The sequence below is a fragment of the Papio anubis genome, chromosome 18 (assembly GCF_008728515.1).
Source record: "Papio anubis isolate 15944 chromosome 18, Panubis1.0, whole genome shotgun sequence".
Classification (NCBI taxonomy): domain Eukaryota; kingdom Metazoa; phylum Chordata; class Mammalia; order Primates; family Cercopithecidae; genus Papio; species Papio anubis.
In genome coordinates, this window is record NC_044993.1 from 2,412,988 (window position 1) to 2,421,412 (window position 8,425).

The window sequence follows — 8,425 nt, forward strand, 5'->3', positions numbered from 1 at the left end:
GGTCTGTGCACAATCATCGTCACACAACTGCCGATGGCCTTTGCCATACCCTCTATGGAACCTAAGATGCCACCAAGCGTGAGGGGCTCTGGGCCCCTTTGCCTGGTGACAGCCGAGGCGAGCCGCTGACCGAGCTCTGCAGATTTGCAAACAGTTTGCTCTCCCCAGCGTTTTAGGGCTGCCGTGCATGCCCAGAGCCACACACCTGTGAGGACTGATGAGCTGGCCCAGGAGAAAGCATCCCCCACCCACCCAGGAGTATCTGCCTCCTGCAGGCAGGGGCAGTTCTTACCACCGAGGCCTTGAGGGGCAGTCCTAGGGGAAAGCCGTGGACTGGGGTGGGGAGAGGGAGGCCGGACTGCAAGCTGTTAGCGAGGAGAGGTTTCACCCAGGGGCTGGGGCCGAGCTGAGGCTGAGCTTAGGAGACAAGGGCGCCAGTGCCAGCTGATGGAGGCCTGACTCACCTGGCCCTGCCCTTTCAGAATTAGGAGGTGAGTGCTTCCCAGGTGTCAACGTGCTGTGGCCACACCGAGGAAGTGGAATGGCCCCCCACCAACCCGCAGTCGGATTTAGATGTCACGACACACAAGGACGGGAGGGAGAAGCATGCCTCCCACAGAAGGAGGCTGTCTGGGAGAGGAGGCCGGCTGCCCAAGCCAGGCCAAAAATGGCTACGGGAGCAAGAGACAGAGACCCCCTTGGGCTGTGGTGTGGTTGGCGTGTGGGGCGGGTGAGGGCTTCCGCACACGTGGGAAGGTCTGAAGCTTGTGCTAGCACCAGGTCTAGTGGGGACACCTGGGCCCTCTCATCACCTTGCCCGGGTCTGGGGCAGAGAGCAAGGGGCGGTGAACACGTCTGTGTTCACACGTGTGTCACTGACGGAGGATGACGGCCCCCGTGAGCCCTGGCACTTCAGCATCCCCGTCAACATGGGGGTGTTCAACCCAGGCCTCTCCCTAGAGCATCCTCACAGCAGTGAGCCTGTCAAAATACACTCACGATTTCCAGCTATGAACAGTTCAACATGTACCAGACACCCCTGTACCACCCCCCAGATTTAACAAATGTTCATCCTTTCCGTATTTGCTTTTGAGTGTTCATTAAGGAGATGAAAGTTAGAGTTCCAGCTCTTCCCCCCTCGCCCTGTCCCCGCGCAGAGGTCACCCCTCCCTGAAGCTTTGCGTGCCTCTCACGTGGCTTTGCTTCCATTGCTCCTATGCCAACACCCGGAAACCACGCAGCACATGGGATTCGTGTAAAGGGCATCACACTGTCAAATCCTTTAACAACTGGCTTTTTTTTCTATTCGATATTACGTTTTTGTTTGTTTTCTTTTGTTTTTGTTACGAGACGGACTCTTGCTTTGTCACCCACGCTAGAGAGCAGCTGCATGATCTCAGTCACTGCAACCTCTGCCTCCCAGGTTCAAGCGATTCTCCTGCCTCAGCCTCCTGAGTAGCTGGGATTACAGGCACCTGCCACCATGCCTGGCTGATTCTTGTATTTTTAGCAGATACAGGGTTTCACCACGTTGGCCAAGCTGGTCTTGAACTCCTGACATCAAGCCATCCGCCTGCCTCAGCCTCCCGAAGTGCTGGGATTATAGGTGTGAGCCACCATTCCCCGCTGATATAACATTTTTGGTTGATCGACATTAACCAGGTAGCTCTCATTGTTCACCTGAAATGTGGCGCGGGATGCTTCTCCACCTGCAGCTACGCCACAGCTCATGCACCACCCTCCTTCCTCCTGGCAGACAGGTGGTTTCCACTTTTCCCTTACAGTCCTTGTTTTCAGAGGAAGAGCACAAGGCCACTCAGCCTGGAAGTGGCAAGACTGGGACATGCACACAAGGCTGCAGACCCCACATTTCCCATTCTTGCCACGTCATAGGCCAGAGTTTACACAGCAGCTCGCAGAGCCTGGGTGAAACTACAAACCCCTGGCTGAGCACACCCCTGGTGCTGGTTTTAAAGATAGGTCCACACATTCCTGGGCACTCTGCTCCTAAAGACGGAGAGCTTAATTCTCCTGCCCCTGAGTGCAGGCTGGACTTAGTCATTCACCTCTAACAAGACATTATGGCAGACATGGAGCCATGTCGCTTCCGAGATGAGGTTACAAAAAGACCGTGGCCTCTGCCTTGGTGTCTCAGCCTCTGTCACTCTCTGTGGGAAGCTGCTGTCATGCTGTGATCTGCCCTACGGAGTCCCAGGTAGCAAGAAACAGAGGCTTTCCGCAAACAGCCAGCAAGGGCCTGAGGCTTGGCCAACGGCATGGAAGTGGGTCCTGCAGCCCCATTTGGAGCCCCGTGACCCCGGCCCCAGCCAATGCCTTGACTCTGACCACATGAGATCCCTGGGCCAGCACCACTCAGCCGGGCAGTTCAACATTCCCAACCCACAAAAACCATGAGATGATCAATGTGTATTGTCTTAAGCCCCCGAGGCTGGGGGTGGGTTAGGCATCAGCAGATAACAGATGGATTTGTTCATCATGAGGAGGCCAGGCGAGGGGACACAGATGAACTTGGGCCCAGCAGGTTCCACCCCCCACAGCCTCGAGACGTCTCTTCCCCATCATGTCCTGGCCTCAGAGGGCATGTGACAACGCATACCCTGGGCCTGAGGCCGCAGCCACCGACATGGACCCCATCACAGTGTGCTGAGCTGTGCCCACGCAGGGGCCGACCCCCAGCACGTCCATTTGCACAAGGATATGGGGATAGTGAGCGCCTCCCTCTCGCAATTCCCCTCCCTCTCCCCAGGTCAGCTGCCCTCTCTCCCCGTCCTCTGCCAATTCCCTCGCTGCCTTGACTCTGGAATCAGCACAGAGCCAGCCCCGGTTTGGAGGGAGCCAGCCCTCAGTGGAGGTTTCTTACTGAGTCTAACGTGCTGACACCAAACCCAGCAGCCTTCGCCACAGGAGGGGTTTGGGATTCCTCCGAGTGCTGAGGGGCTTGGGAGTCAGACAGACCTGGGTTTCCCAACCTGGCCCACCACCCTTCTCCCTGAGCCTCAGGCCTCACTCCCCTCATCTGTGAAGTGGGATCAGTCAAATACCTACCTCCAGATGACAGAGATCCCGGGAGAGGAAGCAGCCAGTGCATAGGGCGTGCCAGATCTCAGGTCATGGTCCAGGCAAGCTTGGGGATTGGCCAGGGAGGCTCCCTCTCGCACCCCTCCTGCTGTGTACAAGGCCTTGCTGCTGCTTTGGGTGCCACGCTGAGCAGCGCCTCTGTCCCCAGGCCCTAATGATGCCCATCCCTCAGCCTGGAATTCCCCTGCTCCCTGCTAACTCTTTTTATTTAGGCAAAATTCACATAACAAAATGTATCATTTTAACCATTTTGTTTTACTTATTTGATTTCATTTTTTAATTTTCGAGATGACATCTCACTCTGTCGCCCAGGCTGGAGTGCAGTGTGATCACAGCTCTGACCTCCTGGGCCCGAGTGATCCTCCTGCCTTGGCCTCCCGAGTAGCTGGGACTACAGGCATGTGCCACCATGCCTTGCCTATTTTAACCTGAACAATACAGTGGCATTTCGTACATTCACAGAGTTGTTGCAACCAGCAGCACTGTCCATGTCGCACCAGAGCATTCCTATCACCCCAAAACACCCCGTCCCCATTAGCAGCCACTCCCTCTTCCCCTCCCGACCCCTGCCCCACGCCCCTGGCAACCACTCGTGAGCTTTACGTGTTTATGGATTTGCCTATTGCAGACATTTCACATAAATGGAATCACAATGTGTCATCATATTTTATGATTGCATCACAGTTTCCAGGCCATGTTGCGGTGTGACTCAGAGCTTCTCTCCTTTCTGTGACTGAATAACACCGCATTGTATGCATGCCGTGTTTATCTGTTCATCCATGACAGACCCTTGGTAGTGTCCGGCGTCTGGCTGTTGTGGATAATGTTGCTGTGAACACGGATACGCAGGTATCTGTCTGAGCGCCTGTTTGAATTCTCTTGAGTAGACACCTAGGAGCAGAATTGCTACGTCATAGGATGATTCTCCATATACTTTTGAGGAACCACCCCACACACCCAATCCTTACCCGTCCCTCAGAGCTCACTGCTGTCTGGCCTTTGTCCATCTCCTTCATATCCCTCCCCCATGCTTTCCCATTCTACTTGGCTTTGTGGAACCTTCTGGATGAAGGGGGTAAGCCTCCTGCAGGCACGGCTGTGTGCCTCGCTCCCCTGAACCCTGGCCTGGCACACGAAGGCCTGCATTGAGTATCTGTTCACCTGTGAATAGAGGACCACGTGTGAGCCAACAGTTGTGCAGAGATGTCGCCAGGGAGCCCGTGAATCTAGGAGTGAGGGCCACACCAGAGTCCGGGCACAGGGTAGGCTGGAAGTGCTGGGAGTTTACACCCCAGGAGCAGCCCTCGTCCAACAACAAACAGGAGTCAAGGTTTGCGGTTTGTCCTACGACCGCCCCTGCCCCCACCCTGCAGCAGGACAGAGCCCCAGCTGCTCACTGCCACATCCTGTCTGGCTCCTTCCCTTCCCCACCACGCCCCCGCTCTCCCACTGTGCTTCTTGGATCCCCTCCCGACAGACTCTTTCTACTCAGATCCCAGCTCCCAGGGAACCGGCTCCCCAGAGAATCCAATCTAAGACAGCAGGGCCAGCCTCTGGCCCAAGGGAGGAACCGCTTTGTCATTAGTAAGAATGAATAATAATTTAGAAGGAGAATGAATAACAAGGCCACTGCACCAGGCAAGGCAAGATTCTCCTTCTCTAGGGCTGCACGTGGCCCTGGTCCAGATTTTAGGTGACTCACGTGTGCATGTGTGTGTGTGTGTCAGAGTGTGTCTCTGTATGCATGTGTAAGCATGTGTACATGTGTAATGTACATATGTATAGATGTGTGCTTGCATGTGTATATATGTGTGTGCATGTGTGTGTGTGAATTGTCCCTGTATGCATGGCTGTGTATATGTGTGTATGTGTGTACTGGTGTGTGTGTACATGCATGAATGTGTGCGTGTGTGTATATGTGTGTATTAGTGTATGTGTGCATGTGTGAGTTTGCACACCTAATAATACTTATCAATTATCTTATCATGAGCCCAATATTGTTCTAAGAGTTTTTTTTTTTTTTAACCCACTTAATTCTCACAACCCTATAATTCAGGTCCTACAATCATCCCCATTTTACAGATGAGGGAACTGAGACTCTAGAGGCAAAGTAGTTTTCCTACCATCACACAGGTGGTGGCCAGCGGGGCTGGGATGCAAAGCCCTCCGCTGGCTCCGGACCCACCTCCTCCTGAGCCTCCAAGGCAGATCCTGGAGATGTGAGCAGAGCTGTTTCCCCTGAGCCACACGGCAGAGGAACGCTCTGGCCCGCCATCTTTCCCCTGGTTCTAGCTCCTTCCCACGCTGGGAAGGCGAGAACGCCAGCGGGTATGTAGGGCGAGTGCGCATGCCACACTCAGGAGGAAGGACTCCAGGAGGCAGGCGGCTCCTGCAAGCTCAGGGCACGTGGGTGGTGTGGGAGACGGGGAGGCTGTAGAACGCCTGCCCGCAGCCTGGCTTGGGAGGGGAGAGCGAACCCCACACGTCCTCTGGCCTGCAGAGCCCTTCCCGTTTCACGAAGTGCTGGGAGCTTTGCTCCAAAATCACCCGAGGTCTGCGTAAGCGGCACGTCTTCTCCGACCGCCGATGCCTGGCAGGGCCGGCTCTCTGGTCTGAGGCTGCCCTGCCACGGCTCTCAGGCTCTCTCCAGGGCTCCTCCTGCCTGGCCTTGGCTCTTTCCGGGGACCTGCCTTTGTTCTCCCGAACCTCCTCCGGCTTTACTGAGAAAGAAAAGGGCCAGGAGAGATCCACAGGCTGGGAGGAGCCTCCCGCACGTATATTTAGCCGGAGTTGGGCTGCCTCCCGCCTGGCTCCAGGCCTCAGCTGCCTGCTGGAGCTGGATCATGGGACCCGAGAGGACGCCGCCTGCGGTGACGCTGCCGACAGACAGGCTGGCCCAGGCCAGAAATGGTATGTTTTGCAGCTTTTCCTGGACCGGAGGTCCCAGGACAGCGCTGGGTTTTTGCTGTTGGAAAATCAACTGGTTTTTTTTTTCTCCATTTGATTTTTGAAAATTTGTTTCCTTATGCAAGCAATATATATTCACTGTAGAGAAATGGGAAATATAAATCATCATAAAGAAAAGTTGAAATCGCCTCTACTCCACTATACAGCAAGGAAATGAACAGCTTCGTGCACACACAGCAAGGATGACTCTCACAGCATGAGTCTGTGTGCAAGAGGCCAGACCCTGGGAGGCTCCGTTTATGATGACTCAGAGACCACAACCTTGGAAACTAGCCTGGGGCATTCGGAGCTGGGCTGGCCACCCTTGGGAGAAGAGGGAGGGCCTGGAAGCAGGTCTGGAATGTTCTATGGCTTAATCGGGTGCTGATTATACGTGGGAATTTCATTTGTGAAAATTCCTCAAGCTGGACGTTCACAATTTGTGCACTTTTCCATATGTCCGGGCAATAAAATGTTTACTACTGTTTTGCTAAAATTTCCCCCCTTTCTATTCTCAAGGCAATGCCACTATTAATATTTTGGGGTGTTTCCTTATACACATTTTTCCATGCATATACACCACATTTTTTTTTCACAGAAAGATAAAATCACCTTCTACCTCCTGTGTCGTCACAGGAGGCAATACATGCTGAAGCCACACCGTGGGGGTCCCACGCTGAACCCTCCAGCCGAGCCACTCACCTCCCGAGTTGCTGACGTGTGGACAACCGTAGGAACTCCGTAGTTGTGAGCTCTTTAACTTGCTTTTTTCACTGAATCTAATGCAAACATCTTTCCAAACCAAGAACTAACACTTGTGCCTTACACACAAGGGAACCGTAAATACAGGGCAATGTCCCACTGGATCCTCCAAAATGTTCTTTATCCATCTTGAAGATGTAAATGTTTTGATTGTGGATGGAAAAGTCACAAGAGTGCTTATAAAATATAATTCATTGATTAAATTAGAAATGCATTTTGAAATCAAAAGTGAGATAAGATAGGATGTGGGGTAGAGACTAGCCAGTTGTTCATCAAATTGCTTCCTCTTACTCCTAACAATACAGGTTGTCTCCATTTCCAAGCCTCCCTTGCAGTCAGGACAGTCACATGACAGAGTCTGTCCAATGAGATTGGGACATAATGGTGGGCGCTGCTTCCATGCCTGGCCTTGGAAACTCCCCACACCCAACCTTCCCAAGTCTTCACCATCTGCTGGCTGGATGCCGGGAATCTCCCCAGACACTGGAGCCTAGGTGATGGTGAATCCACCACAAGGAGAGGGACTGGGCCCTGAGTCACCATGTAGAAGACCACCCACACACACCCAACTAGAACTTGTGTGAAGAAGCCCACAGTGTCACCTCCCGTAAATGTCTGGGTTGACGGTGCAGCGGTTGACTCACCCTCATGCAATGCATTGATTTAGAAGACATGCTTCTTCTGCGTCACATTCGGGTCCCTTTATTCCCATCCATCACCTGTGTCGTCAACATTGGTGTCATTATCTTCAAGAACCACTTCTTGAGTCTTCCAGCTCTGTTTTCCGAAGCACATCATCTTCTTTTCGCTTCTGAGTTCTTTGAGATTTTAATCCACTCGGGGCACTATTGAGGGTCATTTTGTCAAGACACAACTCTCTGCCAGGCACGGGGACTCACGCCTATAATCCCAGCACTTTGGGAGGCCGAGGTGGGCAGATCACGTGAGCCCAGGATTTTGAGACCAGCCTGGCCAACATGGTGAAACCCTGTCTCTATAAAAAATATAAAAATTAGTTGGGCATGGTGGTGTGCACCTGTAGTCCCAGCTACATGGGAGGCTGAGGTGGGAGGATCTCTTGAACCCGGGAGGCAAAGGTTGCAGTGAGCCAAGATCGCGCCATTGCAGTCCAGCCTGGGCAACAGAGCGAGACTTCATCTCTGAAAAAAAAAAAAAATTACCATAGGTTTTATTCCACGCCCCGCCACCCACCCACCCCTGCTTTTTGACTTACTGGCTTGGGTTCTGCTCCTCACAACCAGTGTTTCTTTTTTTCCTTTCTTTCTTTTTTTTTTTTCAAGATGGGGTCTCACTCTGTCACCCAGGCTGGAGGCAGTGGTGCAATCATGGTTCCCTGTAGCCTTGACCTCCTGGGCTCAAGCAATTATCTCGCCTCAGTCTCCTGAGTAGCTAGGACTACTGCCGCCCACCACCATGCCCAGCTAATTTATTTTTATTTTATTTTTTGTAGAGAGAAGGTCTTGCTATGTTGCTCAGGCTGGTCTCAAACACCAAGGATCAAGTGATCCTCCTGCCTCAACCTCCCAAAGTGCTGGGATTACAGAGGTGAGCCACCGTGCCTGGCCCAGTGTTTCTTTTTAAAGACATGTTTAAAAGG